Raw genomic sequence first — 19,870 nt, 5'->3', positions numbered from 1 at the left:
CTTCATATAGTCCAGCTTCTCGGATTATTTGCTCAGCATACAGATTGAATAAGTATGGTGAAAGGATACAACTCTGACATACACCTTTCCTGATTTTAAACCCTTGTTCTATTCCCATGACTGACTCTTGGTCTATGACAGGTTCTGCATGAGCATCAATTAAGTATTCTAGAATTCTCATTCTTTGCAATGTTATTCATAATTTGTTATGATCCACACAGCTGAATGTCTTTGCATAGTTAAACAGTTGCAGCAGTACATACATTATTTAAGCCAGGCTTATTTATTTTTTTTGTTACATGCAGCTAAAAACCAAACAAAAAAACATACAGTGCAATAAGCCACTCACTAAATCTCTGATGAATGATGAAAAAGTATTATTAGGCTCTATCATGGATTGAATTGTGTCCCCCAAAAATATGTGTCAACTCAGCTAGGCCATGATTCCCAGTATTGTGTGATTGTCCACCATTTTGTCATGTGGTGTGATTTTGTAAATCTTCTTTATGATGTTGATGAGACGGGATTACCAGCAGTTATGTTAATGAGGCAGGACTCAATCTACAAAATTAGAGACATGGGGACCTCATACCACCAAGAAATAAAAGCCAGGAGATTAGTGTGTCCTTTGGACTGATGGCCCCTGTGCTGAGAGGCTCCTTGACCTGGGAAGATTGATGACAAGGACCTTCTCCTAGAGCAGACAGAGACAGAAAGCCTTCCCCTGGAGCTGGCACCCTGAATTCAGACTTCTAGCCTCCTAGACTGTGAGAGAATAAATTTCCCTTTGTCAAAGCAATCCACTTGTGGTATTTCTGTTATAGCAGCACTAGATAACTAAGGCAGCCTCTTAAAATTAATACAAAATACTAACTATATCTGAAATAATATTTAATCCTTTATTTTACAGGAATACAATACAGGACTGAAAATTAATGAACTAGAGTCTCACTCCACAATAAGAATATATCTCACAAACATGTGCTGAGCAAAAGAAGACACAAAGGAATATATGTATAAATGACTGCATTTATTTGAAGTTCAAAATGGCAAAATTAAATACTATTTAGCAGCACATCCACAGACGATGGAAGTAAAATGAAAAGCAAGAAAAAGATCAAGACAAAGTCAGGATAACAGTTACCTCTGAAGGTAGATAGGGGATTGATATAGGCACTTGATAGGGCTCTTGGGTGCTGGCAATGCTTTATTTCCTGGCGTGGGAATAGTTAATTCTTTAAGCTATACATACGTTTTACGTACTCTTCTGCACATATACCTCCTAAATTAAAAACTTCTTTTAAAAGTATACTGATAACATATCATTTGTATCACCAAATCTAATATTTCACATACCATAAAGAAGGGTAACTACTGCAAAACTATTCATGGTTTTCATAACTTTTCCCAAGGACTTCTATTAACCTTTAATCATTAAATCATACTCTTCTGACCTACCTATATATGTTATGAACCTTGCAAATTTTCTTTTCAATTATTTACTGCCTGACTCTGCCAACATCTCATTTGTTAATTACTTGGCTTCTAGCATGTTTGCCAACATTTTTATAGATTCTACATATACTGAGAGATTTGTCTAGTGAATTTGCACTATGCTTAGACTGCACAGTCACATAAAAATCCACAGGCCAAAGAAAAGGATTCTGAGGGGACAATGACAAATACTTTAAAATGTGGACCCTCTTTATAGAGTCACCAAACCAACACCAATGGCAGCTAGTATCAAGAGGACAGGGAAGAGCATAGGTAAGAATTCATATTATTTCCTTAACTTATACAGTATCATTAATTAGATTACCTAAATTCCTTCTAGTGATAAATAATGCATAACTACTATTCATGAATAATGCATATCTATGTTGCATGACAGAATTTTGCAAGACCAATGATTTAGTCACTGAAAATACCTTTTCAATAACTTAAACAACAACTATGCATGTGGAGGTCACCAGACGGAGTACACAAGAACCAAACAGACTACATCAGTGGAAAGAGATGATGGAGAAGCTCAATATCATCAGTTAGAACAAAGCCAGGGACCGACTGTGGAACAGATCATCAATTGCTCATATGCAAGTTCAACATGAAGCTGAAGAAAATTAAAACAAGTCTATGAGAGTCAAAGTACAACCTTGAGTATATCCTACCTGCATTTAGAGACCATCACAAGAATAGATTTGATACACGAAACACTAGTTACCGAAGACCAGATGAATTGTGTGGGATGACATCAAGGGCATCATACATGAAAAAAGTAGGTCATTAAAAATACAGGAAAGAACGAAAAGACCAAAATCGACGTCAGAAGAGACTCTGAAACTTGCTCTTGAACGCAGAGTAGCTAAAGCGAATGGAAGAAATGATGATGTAAAAGAGGTGAACAGAAGATTCAAAGCTCAAGAAGACAAAGTAAAATATCATAATGAAATATGCAAAGACTTGGAGTTAGAAAACCAAAACGGAAGAACACATTCGGCATTTCTCAAGCTGATAGAACTGAAGAAAATATTCAAGGCTCAAGTTGCAACACTGAAGGATTCCACGGGAAAGATATAGAACTATGCAGGAAGCATGAAGGGAAGATAGAAGGAATAAACAGAGTCACTGTACCAAAAAGAAATGGTCGGTGTTCAACCATTTCAGGAGGTAGCATTTAATCAAGAACCAATGGCACTGAAAGAAGAAGTCCAAGCTGCACTGAAGGCATTAGCAAGAAACAAGGCTCCAGGAATTGACAGAATACCAACTTGAGATGTTTCAACAAATGGATGCAACACTGGAAGTGCTCACTTGTCTATGTCAAGAAATTTGGAAGACAGTTACCTTGCCAATTGAGTGGAAGAGATCTGTTTACGCATCCATTCCAAAGAAAAGTGATCCAACAGAATGTGGAAATTAGTAAACATTAACATAACACGCAAGTAAAGTTTTGCTGAAGATAATACAAAAATGGTTGCACCAGTACATTGACAGGGAACTGCCAAAATTCAAGCCGGATTCAGAAGAGGACACGGAATGAGGGATAACATTGCTGATATCAGATGGATTTGGGTGAAAGCAGAGAATACCAGAAAGATGTTTACCTGTGTTTTATTGACTATGCAAAGGTATTCGACTGTGTGGATCATAACAAATTATGGATAACATTGTGAAGAATGGGAATTCCAGAACACTCATGTGGAACCTATACACAGACCAAGAGGCAGTCACTTGAACAGAACAAGGGGATACTGCATGGTTTAAAATCAGGAAAGGTGTGCATCAGGGTTGTATTCTTTCACCATACTTATCCAATCTGTATGCTGAACAAATAATCCGAGAAGCTGGACTATATGAAGAAGAATGGGGCATCAGGATTGCAGGAAGGTTCATTAACAACCTGCATTATGCAGATGACACAACCTTGCTTGCTCAAAATGAAGAGGACTTGAAACACTTAACTATGAAGATCAAAGACTACAGCCTTCAGTATGGATTATATCTCAACATAAAAAAAAAAAAAAATCCCCACAACTGAACAAATAAGCAACATCATCATAAACGGAGAAAATATTGTTGTTGGTGGGTGACGAGTGGTGGCTGAAACAGGGGGACATCAAGGGACGCTTGGGCAGAAACCACGGCTGACGATGGCTCACAGCGGGCTCATGGGCACATCCTCAAGATGGAGGTGGATTACAGCACCACCATGATTCAGCACCTGCCGGAGTACGAGAAGCTGGCCAAGGAAGGAAGACTTCAAGAAGTCACTGAAACCCTTCTCTCTTTCGAAAAACAGACCTGTACAGCTTCTGGTATGGTGTCTACATCCCATATCTTAGTTGCAGCAGGGAAGATGTGCTATGAGGCCAAAGAATGGGATTTACTATATGCAAATATTATGCTTTTGTCAAAAAGACAGAGTCAGTTAAAACGAGCTGTTGCAAAAATGATTGGACAGTGCTGTACTTATGCTGAGGAAATCACAGACCTCCCAATCAAACTTCGATTAACTGATACTCTACAAATGGTTACAGAAGGAAAGACTTATGTTGAAATTGAGTGTGCTCGACTGACTAAAACATTAGCAACTATAAAAGAACAAAATGGTGACATGAAAGAGGCAGCCTCCATTTTACAAGAGTTACAGGTGGAAACCTATGGGTCAACAGAAAAAAAAGAGTGAACACAGTTTATTTTGGAGCAAATGAGGCTCTGCCTAGCTGTGAAGGATTACCTTCGTACACAAATAATCAGCAAGAAAATTAATACTAAATTTTTCCAGTAAGAAAATACAGAGCAATTAAAGTTGAAATATTATAACTTAATGATTCAGCTGGATCAACATGAGGGATCTTATATGTCTATTTCTAAGCACTACAGAGCAATATATGACACTCCCTGTATACGTGCAGAAAGTGAAAAGTGGCAACAGGCTCTGAAAAGTGTTGTTCTTTCTGCTATCCTGGCTCCTTTTGACAATGAACAGTCAGACCTGGTTCACTGAATAAGTGGTGACAAGAAGTTAGAAGAAATTCTCAAATACAAGGATCCTTTAAAGCTTTTTAGCACAATGGATTTGATGCATTGGTCCACACTTGCTGAGGACTATGGAATGGAATTAAGTAAAGGTTCTCAGGAGAGTCCAGCAAATGATATTTTTGGCTATACAAAGGAAGGTGAAAAAAGGTGGAAAGACTTGAATAACAAGAGTTGTTGAACATAATATTAGAATAATGGCCAAATATTATACAAGGATAACAATGAAGACAATGGCACAGCTTCTGGATCTATCTGTTGATGAATCAGAGGCTTTTCTCTCAACTCTAGTAGTTAACAAGACCATCTTTGCTAAAGTAGGCAGGTTGGCAGGAATTATCAACTTCCAGAGACCCAAAGATCCAAATAATTTATTAAATGACTGGTCTCAGAAACTGAACTCATTGATGCCTCTTGTTAACAAAACTACACACGTCATAGCCAAAGAGGAGATGATACATAATCTACAACAAGGGTCTACATGCACTTAATGCTTTTAGAAAAGAGTAACAATTGAAAGTCATAAAAAAATAAAAGACTATTATGGTGTATATGTTGGGTTTTTTCTTCTATTCTCAGTTTCTTTGTCTAAAAAGTAAAAGACACTAAATATGTTTGAGACCTTTTGTGACCTTAAGTTCCCTTATTTCATTCATTATTTAACTTTGCATTGGCAATAGGTGCAAAAATAGAAAACCGTTTTTATTTTCTGACTCAAAAAATTGTGTCATAACGTACCCAAATGTGTTTTTCTATCATTTAAGACTTTTTTAGCTATTATTTGTTTCTATTCAGCTAACAACAAAATTATAATAAAAGCAGTATGTGCATGTTTTTCTTTCTAAGGTTAACTCTGTTTCCAAACATTTCATTGGGGTAGTGATTTGATGAGTGTTTTTTAAGCAAAATAAATCCTGTTGTAAAGTTATCAGTTATTAAGTAGAATAAAAAAGCAGCATAGAACATAACAAAAAAAAACATATATTGAAGTTGTCAAAGATTTCATTTTACCTGGATCCACAATCAAGGCCCATGGAAACAGCTGTCAAGAAATCAAATGACAAGACATATTGCATTCAGTAAATCTGCTGCAAAAGACCTCTTTAAAGTGTTAAAAAGTAAAGATGTCACTTTGAGGACTAAGGTGTACCTGACTCAAGTCATGGTATTTTCAATCGCCTCATATGCATGTGAAAGTTGTACAAAGAATAAGGAAGACTGAAGAACTGATGCATTATGGTGGTGGCAAAGAATACTGAATATACATGGACTGCCAAAAGAACGAACAAATCTGTGTTGAAGAAGTACAGCCAGAATACTTCTCAGAAACGAGGACAGTGACTTTCTCTCATGGACAACAATTATTGCGTCTTGCTTAAGAAATCCTTCTGCATCTCAAGGTAGGAAAGATACTATTTTTTCTTCTAAAAAGTTGTGTCGTTAACATTACGGCCTTTAATCCCTTTAGAATTGATTTTTTGCGCATGGTTTAATACAGGGATGCAATTCCTTTTCTCCATAAATATAAAAAATTGTGCCAGGACTACTAATCAAATATTCTCTTCTTCCCCAAAGTTTTCAATGCTACCTCCATTATAATGTCAAAATTCCATTTATGTGAAGGTTTGTTTCTGGTATCTGTATTGTTTCCTTAGGTGAATTCCACACTGTCTTTATTACAAGCTATTACTATTAACCCCCACGTCTGTCAGTTTGCTGTACTGTGGGGGCTTGCATGTTGCTGTGATGCTGTAAGCTATGCCACCCATATTCAGATACCAGCAGGGTCACCTATGGCGGACAGATTTCAGCTGATCTTCCAGACTAAGACAGACTAGGAAGAAGGACCTGGTAGTCTACTTCTGAAAAGAATTAGCCAGTGAAAACCTTTACAAATAGCAGCAGAACACTGTCTAATACAGTGCCGGAAGATGAGCCCCCCAGGTCGGAAGGCACTCAAAAGACGACTAGGGAAGAGCTACTCCTCAAAGTAGAGTTGATCTTAACGACGCGGATGGAGTCAAGCTTTCGGGACCTTCATTTGCTGATGCGGCACGACTCAAAATGCGAAGAAACAGCAGTAAACATCCATTAATAATTGAAACGCGGAATGTACGAGTATGACTCTAGGAAAACTGGAAATCGTCAAAAATGAAATGGAATGCGTAAACATCAATATCCTAGGCATTCGTGAGCTGAAATGGACTGGTATTGGTCATTTTGAATCAGACAATCATATGGTCTACTATGGCAGGAATGACAACTTGAAGAGGAATGGCTTTGCATTTATCATCCAAAAGAACACTTCAAGGTCTACCCTGAAGTACAATGCTATAAGTGATTGGATAATATCCATACGCCTACAAGGAAGACCAGTTAATACGACTATCATTCAAACTTACACACCAACCACTAAGGCCAAAGATAAAGAAAATGAAAACGTTTACCAGCTTCTGCAGTCTGAAATTGATCGAACATGTAATCAGGATGCATTTATAATTACTGGTGACTGGAATGCGAAAGTTGGAAACAATGAAGAAGGATCAGCAGTTGGAAAACATGGCCTTGGTTGACAGAAATGGTGCCAGAGATTGCATGACAGAATTTTGCAAGATCAACGACTTCTTCATTGCAAATACCTTTTTCACCAACATGAACAGCAACTATACACATGAACCTGACCACATGGAATACACAGGAATCAAATCAACTACATCTGTGGAAAGAGACGGTGGAAAAGCTCAATATTATCAGTCAGAACAAGGCCAGGGGCCGACAGCGGAACAGACCATCAATTGATCATACGCAAATTCAAGTTAAAACTGAAGAAAATTAGAACAACTCCACGAGAGCCAAAGTATGACCTTGAGTATATCCCACCTGAATTTAGAGCTCATCTCAAGAATAGATGTGATGCACTGAACACTAATGACCGAAGATCAGATGAGTTATGGAATGATATCAAGGACATCATACATTAAGAAAGCAAGAGGTCATTAAAAAGACAGAAAAGAAAGAAAAGACCACAGTGAATGTCAGAAGAGACTCTGAAACTTGCTCTTGAATGTCGAGTAGCTAAAGCAAGAGGAAGAAACGATGAAGTAGAAGAACTGAACAGAAGGTTTCAAAGGGCAGCTCAAGAAGACAAAGTAAAGTATAATAATGACATGTGCAAAGAGTTGGAGATAGAAAACCAAAAGGGAAGAACACGCTTGGCATTTCTCAAGCTGAAAGTTGCAATAGTGAAGGATTCTATGGGGAAAATATTAAATGATGTAGGAAGCATCAAAACAAGATGGAAGAAATACACAGAGTCATTATACCAAAAAAAATTGGTCATCATTCAACCATTTCAAGAGGTAGCATATTATCAGCAGCTGATGGAACCGAAGGAAGAAGTCCAAGCTGCACTGAAGGCACTGGTGAAAAACAAGGCTCTAGGAATTGATGGATTATCAATTGAGATGTTTCAACAAACGGATGCAGCGCTGAAAGTGCTCACTTGTCTATGCCAAGAAATTTGGAAGACAGCTACCTGGCCAACTGATAGAAGAGATCCATATTTATGCCTATTCCCAAAAAAGGTGATCCAACAATATCATTAGTAACACAATGCAAGTAAAATTTTGCTGAAGATCATTCAAAAGCAGCTGCAGCAGTATATCGACAGGGAACTGCCAGAAATTCAGAAGAGGACGTGGAACCACGGATATCACTGCTGATGCAGATGGATCCTGGATGAAAGCAGAGAATACCAGAAAGATGTTTACCTGTGTATTACTGACTATGCAAAGGCACTCGACTGTGTGGATAATAACAAATTATGGATAACATTGTGAAGAATGGGAATTCCAGAACACTTAATTCTGCTCATGAGGAACCTGTACATAGATCAAGCGGCAGTTGTTTGGACAGAGCAAGGGGGTGCTGCGTCGTTTAAAGTCAGGAAAGGTGTACGTCAGGGTTGTTTCCTTTCACCATACCTATTCAATATGTATGCTGAGCAAATAATACAAGAAGCTGAACTATATGAAGAAGAACAGGGCATCAGGAGTGGCAGAAGACTCATTAACAACCTGTGTTATGCAGATGACACAACCTTGCTTGAAAGTGAAGAGGACTTGAAGTAATTACTGATGAAGATCAAAGACCACAGCCTTCAGTATGGATTACACCTCAGCATAAAGAAAACCAAAATCCTCACAACTGGACAAATAAGCAACATCATGATAAATGGAGAAAAGACTGAAGTTGTCAAGGATTTCATTTTACTCAGATCCACAATCAACACCCATGGAAGCAGCAGTCAAGAAATCAAAAGATGCACTGCATTGGACAAATCTGCAGCAAGAGACCTCTTTAAAGTGTTGAAAGGCAAAAACGTCACCTTGAAGACTAAGGTGCGCCTGACCCAAGCCATAGTATTTTCAATTGCATTATATGCATGTGAAAGCTGGAAAATGAATACAGAAGACCGAAGAAGAACTGACACCTTTGAATTGTGGTGTTGGTGAAGAATACTGAATATACCATGGACTACCAAAAGACGGAACAAATCTGCCTTGTAAGTACAACCAGAATTCTCATTAGAAGCAACAATGGCGAGACTACCTCTTACATACTTTGGACATGTTGTCAGGAGGGATCAGTCCCTGGAGAAGGACATCATGCTTGGTAAAGTAGACGGTCATTGAAAAAGAGGAAGACCCTCAACAAAATGGACTGATAAAGTGGCTGCAACAATGGGCTCAAGCATAACAAGGACTGTGAGCATGGCGCAGGAGCAGACATTGTCTCATTCTGTGGTACACAGGGGCAATGAGGTGGAAACGACTCGATGGCACCTAACAACAACATTAAGTCTTGATAACTGGGATGGTAAATGCTCCTCACCTTGTACTTCAGGAGCATATTGGTTATTCTCAGCCCTTTATTCTTCCATACAGATTTAGATTCATATACTCAAATACCATTTGGTTTCTGATTGAAATTGCACTGAATCAATATATCAGTCTGAGGAGAACTGGCATCTCTATGGAGCCCTGGTGGTGCAGTGGTTAAGCGTTTGGCTGCTAACCTAAAGGTCAGCAGTTCGAATCCACCAGCCGCTCCCTGGAAACCCTATGGGGCAGTTCTATTCTGTCCTACAGGGTCGCTATGAGTTGGAATTGACTCAACGGCAACAGGTTTTGGTTTTGAACATCTTATTAATATTAAGTCTTTGTATCCTCAAATATGGTATTTGTCTTCATTTAAGCTTTTATTTCATGCCTTATAATAAAACTGTATAATTTTCACAACACAGGCATTTTCTATGTAGCTAATCATATCATCTGTGAATACAGTTTTATTTCTTATTTTTGATCTGTATGCCTTATAAATACCTTTCTCTTGCCATACTGCAATAGCTAGAATATTGAGAATATTGAATGTTGCACAGGAGTGGTAAGAATGGACATTCTTGCCTTATTTAGGAGGAAAGTATTCACTCTTTCACCATTAAATCTGATATTAATTGTAGGCTTTTCATAGATGCCATTTATCAGGCTGAAGAAGTTCCTTCTCACTTCCAGTTAGCTGCAAGTTTTTTAATCATGAAAAGAAGTTAAACTTTATCAAATGCTTTTTATGCATCATTGAGATTATGCTCTTCTTTAGTCTACTGACATGATAAATTGTATTAATTTTGAACATTGAACCAGTCTTGCATTTCCAGAATAAACCCCACTTGGTCATGTATTAATATTGTTTTTATATACTGCTGGATTCAATATGATATTTTGTTAAGGTTTTTTTTTTTTTTTTTTTGCATCTATCTTCACGATGGATACGGGTCTGTAACTTTCTTTACTTGTAACGTCTTGATCTGACTTTAGTATCAGAGTAATGCTGGTCCCATAAAATGACTTGGGAAATATTCCATCCTCTTCGGTATTCTGGAAGAATTTTTGTACAATTGGTATTATTTCTCCATACATTTTTGGTAGAATTTACCAATGAAACTACCTGTGTGTGTAGTTTTCTTTATGGAAACATTTTAAAATATGTATTCAATTTCTTTTTCATAAATATAGGCGCATTCAGGTTACCTATTTCTTCTTAAGTGAAGTTTGGTAGTTTGTGCCTTTAAAGGAATTTGTTCATGACCTCTAAACTGGAACATTTATTAATGTAAAATTTTTCATAATATTTCCTTAATCTCCTTTTAATGCCTGCAGGATTTGTAATGATTTCCTCTCTTTCATTCCTGAGACTGTAACTTGTATCTTCTTTCCTTTTTTTATGGTCAATTTGGCTAGCTTTTATCAGTTTTACTGATCCTTTCAAAAGACCAGCTTTCACTTTCACTGGTTTTCTCTTCACTTTCATTGGTTTTTCTCTATTGTTTTTTCTGTTTCACACATCAGTGATTTCTACTCTGACCTTTACTTTTTTCTGCTTGCTTTGGGTTTAAGTTGTTTTCTATCTTCTTATGGTAGAAACTTAGATCATTGATTCTGAGATCTTTTTTTCTTTTCAAATATAAGCATTTAATAACATTAAACATTTCCCTCTAAACACTGCTTTAGCTACATCCCAACAATTTTGAAATGCTATGTTTTCATTTTGTTCAATTCAAAGTATTTTTACATTTTTGTGACTTCCTATTTGGCCCATGGGTTATGTAGAAGTGTGTGGTTTAGTTTCCAAATATTTGGGAATATTACAAATATTGAGCTCTAATTGAATTCTATTATTGTCAGAGAACACATTTAATCATTTTAAATTTGTTAAGGCTTTTTTTTATGGAGGAGACTATGGTCTATCTTAGTAAATGTTACATGTGCACTTAAAAGCAAAAGCCACCAGATGAAATATTCTACAAATGCCAATTAGGGCAAGCTGGTTGATGTTGTTCATGTCTTTTATGTCCTTACTAATTATTTGTCTACATGTTCTATTGGTTATTGAGAGAGGAATGCTGACGTCTCACTTGCAATGGCGGATTTATCTGTTTCTCCTTTCTGTTCTTTAGTTTTTGCTTCATCTATTTTGAAGTCCTGTTGGTAGGTTTCTATACATTCAAAATTGTTAATGGCTTTTTTGTGAATTGACCTTTGTATCATTATGTAATGTCCTCCTTTATCCCTGATAAATTCCTTGTTTCTGCTACTCCACCTTTCTTTTGATTAGTGTTTGCATAATACAGCTCTTTCCATCCTGTTACTTTTAACCTACCTATGTCTTCTTATTTAAAGCAGTTTTTTTTATAGACAGCATATAGTTGGGTCTTGCTTTTCTATCTTTTATTTGGTGTGTTTAGACCAGGTGTCAGTAATCTTTTTCTGTAAAGGGCCAGATAGTATACATCTTAGGCTTTGTGGATCACAAAAAAATACAGGCAGTCCCAGGGTTAGGCAAGTCTGTGTTAGAGACAACTCCTACTTGTCTTTTAATGTTATGTAAATTTGCCTTCAATTTGAAACCACTGAACCAACCCCTACTTGCAACAAACTCTTCATCACAATCACCTTCACTTGCTGCATCTGCAGCTTTTAAATCACTAAAAGGTTTCCAGTCTTTTCTTGCACTAAAGTAATGCTAACTAAGAATCATATGCACCTTTTCCCACTTACCTACAAATCTGACTTAAAGACAGACTTAGAAATGGATTTTGTTTGTAACCTGGGGACTGCCTGTACTCAACTCTGCCACTGTAGGGATAAAGCAGCCATAGACAAGGTGTAAACAGAGTGTGGCTCTGTTCCAATAAAGCTGTTTATAGACAATAAAATTTAAAGTTCATGTAATCTTCAGGTGTCATAAAATGTTATCCTTCTTTTGATTTTTCTAATCATTTAAAAATGTAAAAACCATTCTTACATAACAGTCATACAAAAACAGGTAGTGGGTCATAGTTTTCCAACACATACTCTACATTACTGCTAAAATCACTCCTCTGCTTAAAAACTTTTAATGGCTTTCTATAGCCCTTATGATAAAATCCAAACTCCTAAAATTTTGTTTAAAACATTTTGTTTCTGTCTCTCACCTGTTCCTACCTTGCATCCTATGCTCCAGCTGTGACAAAATGTTGTAAATCCTCTTATGTTCCAGACTGTTTCCTAGCTTCTGTGGCTTTATTCATTACTTCTTTCTACTTTGCCCTTTCTCACCCTTCTCTGTATGGTAACCTCTTGTGTATCCCTTAAGATTGTGTTTAAGTATTGCCTCTGCTATAAAGTCTTCCCTGACTACTTCTTCCTGTAAAGTCCCCCTGTGGACCAAGTACATGATTCTGGACACTATCGCACTGTCTCTCCTACCATTGTGCTTGGTACATAAAAGGCATTGAATGAATGAATGAATATTTTAAAATATAAGAGGAAACTATGCAAATGTTCACAATATATAAAAATAAAGTCAAATTCTACAGGTAGTTATGTACTAATGATCACAGCAAAATGCATTTTAACCAAACAGATTTTTTAAAAATAACAAAATTCTCATAAAAGCTTAAAATCACTTTCTCGATTATAAAGTGTCCTTTAGACTTTAATATTAAACTGTAATATAACAAACTTTCAGAAGATGCTGCTAGACCAGTATGTCAATAAGCCAAGAAATAAATAAATAAGACAACTGCCCAAAAAAATGCTTCCTCTAAAAAAATAAAATAAAATAATGGGTCTAGTTAAGGAAAAGACCGTGAGTACAGAAAATTCCTAACAGAAAATTTCTTTTGAAAGAGGAAAAATCCATTTCCGAACCTAAGACTAAATGTAAAAACTTAACCAATTTTTAACGATTCTTATCAAAATACAAAATACTGGTCAGTAAGCTTTAGTGCTCAAAAAAAGAAGAGATCTTAAAGAAAGACAGAGCCTAATTTCAAACCTAGAAAATATCATCTCCACTGAATTCAGTTCATAGTCTGAATATATTAACATATCAAATTATAACTGTACAGATATAAATGGCAATGGTGGGAAAGAAGTTGGAATAAGGAAGGAAACAAAATTATAGCAACCAACTTTGGTGTCTAGTTTTAAACTAAAAAATACTTTTATAGAAACTAAAATAGACAAATTCGGTTGATAAGTTTTAACAACACTAGCCTGTTCTTTGCTTGGTTTGTTTGTGTTAAGATTGAGCTGACCACTCTGTACTTTTTGGTTAATCCCAAATTACAGAAAATTCTAAAATAGGATTTAAAATCACTCCTGAAGTTTTTTAAAACTCCACATTCAGGTATTCATTTTGAAAAGATTCAGCATTTTTGTGTAGAATATCCCTGTATTCCAATGAGAATTTAAACCCATATTTGAGAACTAAATGCCTTGTATTGAATGATTAACTGAAAATTTTCTGGCTTGGGAGGAGACAAATACACATGGCCAAAATCCTAATCTAAGAATATCTGACTTAAAACTAGCACTCTTTTTTTCTACTGGGGTGTGTTACTAAATGATATGCTTTAACTTTAAAATACATTCAAACAGGGCACACGGTGCTTCTAGTTTAAAACTAAACCCCAGAAGCATATCTCATGGGTGCAATATGTTCATGAACCTAAAACAATAAACATGAGTTTAAATCCAAAAGAAGCACAAGAAAGCTGTCAGTCTATAATATATTGTAAGTTAAAGAGACTACAGAAAATCCACTAGAAAACCAGAATTCTTAGGGTAGATACTGTTCTTATGAATCATTTAATGAATCATCTGGTTCTAACCAAGATTGTCTAAAATAGACTCCTTTTACTAACTACTCCTACAATATAAACACACACACACACACACACACACACACACACACACACACACACACAGACACCCTGTAATCAAAAAAGCTGAAAATCTTCCTTCCTGTTATATGTCAGGAATACAATTGGTATTTATGGATAAAATTCTTAGATTTCATAATTAATACTGTAATCATGGAGAGAAATGAAATAGGAACTACTGAACTCTGATTCCCATTTTTCATAATAATCACCATTTGAAGAATAGTGAGTACATTACATTAGGGATATCATTTAAAACAACCTGCTATGCTAATACTCCAATATGAGATATAAATATATGGCAATAAATCTGTGTATTTTAAAATTAAGCATATCAATGGTATTTTGCACACTAAGAAGTTATGAAGTTACTCCATCAACAACTAACATAGTTTTGGACCTCCCCATTTAGAATTAATTTATTCAACAATTATTATATTTTCTTTTATATGTAAGTGTTCCAAAAATGAAATAAAGCATTATAATAAAGTCTCATTTGGGAATAAAAGTGGCAGTTATTAACTTGTATAATTTTGCCTATTTCCAACAAATGAAAGCCATCTTCAAAGAACAAAAATCTACCACCTCAGATATTAAAAATCATACTGAAAACAAAAGATACAGAAAGCAATTGCAACCAAGAATCACACATCACTGTAACTGGAGTTTCAAACTTAAAAGTTGCCAAGAAGAAAAGTTGTAGACATTAACATTTTAATTGATCACATTACATTATGTGTCTATTGCATAATGTGAAAATATATCTGAATGTTGGTTGTCAAACACTTCTTACTATACCTCTACCATGTTGTTGTTTAGTTGCCATTGAGGCAATTCTGACTCATAGTGACCCTACAGGTCAGAGTAAAACTGCCCCATATGGTTTCCAAGGGTGTAATCTTTAAAGAAGCAAACTGCCACTTCTTTTTCCTGCAGAGCAGCTGGTGGATTCAAATCTCCCACCTTTTGGTTAGCAGCCAAGCACTTAAACATTGGACTACCAGGGCTCCTTAACTTTACCATAGTACTGATTTAAAATCAGTCCTCTGTCCTTACTCTAGGCCATTTAAATGTAAAACCTTCTTTGAGTTTCTTTTTATACTCTTCCAGCTCTTGGTTTTGTTAAATGAGTCTTTACAGTGGAAAGATTTCAACTGTTTTGAGAAGATTGTTGAGTGTTTTTTTTTAAAGTAATATTCAAGCACAATAAGAGTTTTTTTAATCCAAACTGTTAAGGTTCAAAATACCATTGATATGCCAGATGAAATATTTAAAATGAAAATATATAGCAGGGACTTCCAGGCAACATGGCACTATAGACAGAAGCACCACAGTGTCCTTCCACAGCAAAGATCCAAAAAACTAAGTCACTCAGAGACAAACATCAATCCTGAAACCCTAAGCATCAAATGAAGAGACAAAGAACTCAGCCAGCACCGAATGGAATAAGAAACTGACAGAAAACAGACAGCGACAAGAGATACTTGCAGAGATCCCATATCAGGTAACACAGCAAGGATTCGCCATCTGGGACTCCTGTCAGATATCAGCTAACATTGAGTATGGGAAAGAAGCTTCATGGAGCTCCCAGCAGGAGACAGAACAACCGGTAACCAGCGATACAGCTTTTCGACTCCCTATACTTCTTCACCCCCACTTGGCCTCCTCTGCTTCCTGTGGCCACAGTCTCTTGGCAGGAGGCACAGGCTTCAGCCCTGTGCCACTTGGATTCCACCTGTCCACATTGGCCAGATCCCTGAACACCACTTGTTTGTTGCTGGTGTTGCTTTTTTCTGCTTCTTTTGGTTTCTTCCACACCTCTCAACAAATACCTGCCTCCATGTGGTATCTTTGCTTCCTCCTGAAAGGCTGTGAAATGCTGCTCAACTGTGGAACTGCTTCCTGGCCTGAATCGCCACACTGGTGGTATCTCAGGGGCTTTTTGTTTGCTTGTTTTGGTTTGTTCTGTTTTGACTTCTTTGTTTGTTTTCTTTTCTCCCCTTGGGAGCCCATTAGAGCTGGGCTTTACTGTGTGCCTCGGGAGCTACTTCCTCAGTCTACGCAGTCACACAGTGGCATCCGTGGGGACATTTTGTTTTTATTGCTTTTTGTTTGTTTGTTTTCATTCTTTTTCCCTTTTTGTCTTTCTTCATTTCCCAGTTTCTCGTCTCTCCATACTTACCTTCTCTTACTGTCTCCTGAATACCTGGCACTGTGTGAACCTCTACCCCTTTTAGCCAGGCTGTACTTCGTGTCCTGGGAGCCACATCCCCAGTCTCCACAGCCACACTGGTGGGATCCCAGGGAGCTTTTCTTTTCTTTTTTTCCTAATTTTTATTTATTTATTATCTTTCCTTTTACCCTTCTTCTTTTTTTTTCCTTTTGGTTTTTCTCCATTTCTCGGTCTCTTATCTCTCCACTCCAATGGCACTCTTGTTTGTTTGTTTTGGCTCCTGTTTCCCTTTCCTCTCTCTCCTGTTTACCATACCCATCTTAGCTCAAACATAACAAACTCCACCCCTCCTTCCTGCCTACCTACACTGTGTGCTGAACATCACACCCCAAGCAGCACAGGCACAACTTACTGGAACCTGCCCTCCACTGAATCCAGGCCTGTCCTGTCAGCTAATACGTGCCACAAACAACCCATTCAAGCAATTCGCCTTCAGCTGGACCTGTCCTGCTGCACCAAAGCTGAGTGAATGACCCTTCCCATTGGACAAGGAGGCGAAAAGTATCATGCCCACAGAACAGCGAACAAAGACTGCACAGCCTGCTGCCTCAGATATAATCAAATAAAGCAAAAAAGGAGGACAAAACAAACAAATCTACAATCAATAAACGAGGAAAATAACTACTGAATGCCCCAAAGACAGCAGAAAATACCAAAACATATAAAAAAACAGGACAGGATAGTTCCATTAGCAGTCTAAAATAAAACACCAGATGACTTTCCAGTAGGAAAAAATGCATTAAAATGACCTGATAGGGAAGTTAACTCTCTAATATTCAGAGCTATCCAAGAGTTGAAGCAAAAAGCAGACAAAAATGATGGAAAAATAGACAAATTCATGGAAAAGGCAGATAAATTCATGGAAAATACAGACAAAAAAAATGGAAGAATTCAGAAAAATACAGGAACAAGATGCCAAAATAAATTCACAACTAGAAAACATACAAAAATAACAATTAGAAATACAAAAGATAAACAACAAGATTTCAGAAATGGACGGTGTCATAGAAGGGCTAAGGAACAGGTTTGAAATGATGGAAGACAGGATCAGCAAAATTGAAGACAAACACCTGTATACAACTCTGTTTGAGGAAAAATCAGAAAAATAAAGAATGAAAAAAAATGAAGAGACCCTGAGAATTATGTGGGATACAATCAAAAGTAAAAATCTGTGAGTGATCGGAACTCCAGAACAGGGGGAGAAAACAGAAAACACAAAGAGGATCATTGAAGAACTGCTGACAGAAAACTTCCCCAATATCACGAAAGATGACGAGCTGAACATCCAAGAAGCTCAACGAACCCCATACAGGATAGACCCCAAAAGAAAATCAACAAGGCATATCATAATCACACTTGCTAAAACCAAAGACAAAGAATCCTGAGAGCAGCTCAGGAAAAATAAAAAGTCACATACAGAGGAGAAACAATAAGATTGAGCTCGGATTATTCAGCAGAAACCATACAGGCAAGAAGGAAATGGGATGACATATATAAAACCTTGAATGAAAAAAATTGCCAGCAAAGAATAATATATCCTGAAAAACTTTCATTCAGATATGACAGTGAAATTACAACATTTCCAGATAAACAGAAATTAAGAGACTATGTAAAAACTAAATCAAACTTACAAGAATTATTAAAAAGAGTCCTTCGGTCTAAGAACAAACAACATGAAACCACAGGATGAATCTGGGACACAGGGTCATATCAGCCAGATTCTAACCTAGGAAACAAACTCTCAAGAACTATCCAAAACCAAAAAAAATTACAACAGGGAACCAGAGAGGTTAATCTGTAAATGACAACAGCATCAGAACAATGAAAAAAGAAATAAACGGTGTAGGTATAGAACCTTCTAATGGAGAGGAACGCAAGGCAATACCAAGTAATAAAAGACTGGTTCAAACCTAGAAAGATAAGGGTATATTTCAGGGTAACCACAAACAAAGTTAACAAACCTACTCATCAAAATAAAAAGGAAAAACATAAAGTCTCAATAAAAACAAAATCTACAAAAACAAAAGAAAAGAAAAAGAATCCACAAACAAAAGGAATTCAGCACACGAGAGTAAGAGGAACAAAAACGTCAGCAATACAAAAAAAAAAAAAAAGGCACTACAAAATGACAGCGATAAACTCACAAGTATCAATAATTACACTGAATGTAAATGGCCTAAATGCACCCATAAAGAGAAGGAGAGTGACGGAATAGATTAAAAAAACAGGATCCATCAATATGCTATCTACAAGAGACACACCTTAGAAACAAAGACGTAAATTTATTAAAAATCAAAGGATGGCAAAAAATATATCAAACAAACAGCTACCAAAAAAGAGAAGGAGTGGCAATACTAATCTCTGATACAATAAACTTTAAAATAAAATTCATCAAAAAAGACAAGGAAAGGCACTATATCATGACTAAGGGAAGACCCAGCATGAAGACATAACAATAATAAACATCTACGCACCCAATGACAGGGCTCCAAAATACATAAAACAAACTCTAACAGCACTGAAGACAGAAACTGACAGTTCCTCAATAATAGTAGGAGACTTCAACACACCACTCTCCTAAAGGACAGAACAACTAGAAAGAAACTCAACAAAGATACAGAAGACCTAAAGGAAACAATAAGCCAACTTGACCTCCTAGACATATATAGAACACTCCACCCAACATCTGCAAAGTACACATTCTTTTCCAATGCACATGGAACGTTCTCCAGAATAGACCACATCTTAGGTCACAGAGCAATCCTCAACAAAATTCAAAACACTGAGGTAATACAAAGTATCTTCTCTGACCACAATGACATCAAGGTAGAAGTTAACAACAAGAAGAGCAGGGAAAAAAAAAAAATTACATGGAAACTGAATAGCACCCTGTTTACAAACCACTGGGTAAAGAAGAAATCAGAGATGGAATAAAAAAATTCCTAGAAACAAACAAGAATGAAAACACATCATACCAAAACCTTTTGGGACACAGCAAAGGCGGTCGTCAGAGGACAACTTATAGCAAAAGATGCACACATCAAAAAAGAAGGGACAAAATCAAAACATTTAACTACACAACTCGAACAAATAGAAAGAGAACAGCAAAAAAGGCCCACAGCCACCAGAAGAAAGGAAATAATAAAGATCAGAGGAGAAATAGATGAAATAGAGAATAGAAAAACAATAGAAAGAATCAACAAAACTTAAAGTTAGTTCTGTGAAATGAAATCAACAAAATTGACAAACCACTGGCCGAAATGACAAAAGAAAAACAGAAGAGAAGGCAAATAACCCAAATAAGAAATGAAATGGGGGACATTACAATAGAC

The 19,870-nt window shown here is 36.6% G+C and overlaps 1 protein-coding gene and 1 pseudogene across 2 annotated transcripts in view; one reads left to right on the top strand and one right to left on the bottom strand.

The window, feature by feature from the left end:
- RAB28 (RAB28, member RAS oncogene family) overlaps window positions 1–19,870 on the bottom strand; it is a 132,044-nt gene that overhangs the window by 22,059 nt on the left and 90,115 nt on the right. The gene's annotated exons all lie outside the window — the stretch shown is intronic.
- On the top strand, window positions 3,650–5,030 carry LOC111822851 (26S proteasome non-ATPase regulatory subunit 12 pseudogene; annotated as a pseudogene).

Source organism: Trichechus manatus, unplaced genomic scaffold, assembly GCF_000243295.1.
Source record: "Trichechus manatus latirostris isolate Lorelei unplaced genomic scaffold, TriManLat1.0 scaffold00218, whole genome shotgun sequence".
NCBI classification, from domain to species: Eukaryota; Metazoa; Chordata; class Mammalia; order Sirenia; family Trichechidae; genus Trichechus; species Trichechus manatus.
The sequence above is the reverse complement of the archived record's forward strand: the minus strand, read 5'-3'. Positions and strand labels throughout refer to the sequence as shown.